This window comes from Dipodomys merriami, unplaced genomic scaffold, assembly GCF_024711535.1.
Source record: "Dipodomys merriami isolate MVZ:Mamm:240054 unplaced genomic scaffold, mDipMer1.0.p SCAF_1220, whole genome shotgun sequence".
Classification (NCBI taxonomy): Eukaryota; Metazoa; Chordata; class Mammalia; order Rodentia; family Heteromyidae; genus Dipodomys; species Dipodomys merriami.
The window spans coordinates 83,047-84,630 of record NW_027202517.1 but is presented as its reverse complement, the minus strand read 5'-3'; the positions used below and the strand labels follow the sequence as shown (position 1 = coordinate 84,630).

The 1,584-nt window shown below is 31.3% G+C and overlaps 1 pseudogene; it reads right to left on the bottom strand.

The window, feature by feature from the left end:
- Positions 1-504: 504 nt before the first annotated feature.
- Positions 505-604, bottom strand: LOC138823760 (U6 spliceosomal RNA; annotated as a pseudogene).
- Positions 605-1,584: the final 980 nt, after the last annotated feature.

The window sequence follows — 1,584 nt, the reverse complement described above, 5'->3', positions numbered from 1 at the left end:
CAATATCTTAATTTAAAAATTCATGGATTCCATGGTATTGTTCCACGTGAATTGCCTCACTTTGATGTCAAAATGTATTCAAGAGTTGATTGTATGCATCTATAATGATTTCTGCAGAGCTTGTCATTTTTTTAAAATTTTAACTTATCTGTTGTATAGTATAGAAACTAAAGTTATTCCTGGTGCTTGTCTGAAAAAAAAAGTATATCTAGGTTTGTATAGAGTCCATAATCTATTTCATTATCTTCTAGATATAATACTTTGAAGTCTACATTGTTTTATAATATATAGATTCATTAATAAATGCGTCCTTTCAGATTACATTCCATATAAAAAATTCAAGTTTTGTAAAGGCTATGCTATGTAAGGGCCTTTCTAAGGTGAAGATTTAATACACTGATGTCAAACTAACCTTTAATTCTATGAATTACATGTATTGTTACACTTGTGTTTTTGTAATCAACTTTTTAATAACTGTTTGTCATTTCTTGCATTTGTAGAATGAAAAATATGGAATATTTCACGAATTATTGTATCATCCTTCTGCAAGTGCCATGTTAATCTCTGTATTGTTGTCATTTGGGTAGACCTGCTGCTGAAGCATGTAGTATCCTCTAAATTTAAGTAGTTAATGATGCAATCTTTATACAGGCATATATCCTTGGTTGCCTATTTGTAACAAGGAACCCTTATTGTCCCTAAAATGCTATTGATCTTATTTCTCTAAATTTCTGTGTATAGTGGGAAAAACTTACATTGTTTGGTCGATTACTCACATTTGCAATTTTTTGTCAATGACTATTTTGTCGTTTTCATTTTAAATTTGATCATATTTTGAAGCCTTTATAGCGAAATCCAAAGGTGATGGCTTTTCAAGTACTTACTTATCAACTGAGTTAACTTTGTGGAGCTAATGGATTAAAAGTAAGCCTTGCTTAAAAGCTACTTCTAAATTTCTGCAGCTTAAAATTTCCTAAATGAGGTCGCAGTGGTACAAATGTCTTCCTGAACCTTTACCCTTCTTCAATGTAGGAACAGACCAACCAGAACATCTTACCCTGACAGCATAGATTGTCTTACTGGAACAAAACTAATTTTAGTTACAAGGGTTCATAGAGAGATGAACACTTCAGACCGAATTGTTCAGAATAGAAGGTATTTTATCAAAATATAATTGTTTATTATACCTATCATTTCAAAAGTAGCTAAAGCCAAGAAGGTGAAAAAATTGTTCATATGCATGTTTACCTAATATCCTGGCCAGTCTACCATCCAACCAGGCAGGAACTTACACTACTGACTTTCTATCAACAAATATTTCCATAGCTCCTGGAGAAGTCCATATGTTTCTCCCGGATATTAGGACTTAATTTGGTAATGTTTTAATCAAAGTGTTTCCTCTTGCCTCTAGGCTGTAAATTTACAAATAGTAAGGTTCTATGTTTAATTCTACCAAAAACTGAGGTAGAGATAATGGAATAATACTTTAAAGCACAGTTGCCTTTGATACCCTAACCACAACAGAACAATGCATAACAATTTCTTATATTATATATACTTATATATTTTATATTTATATGTGCT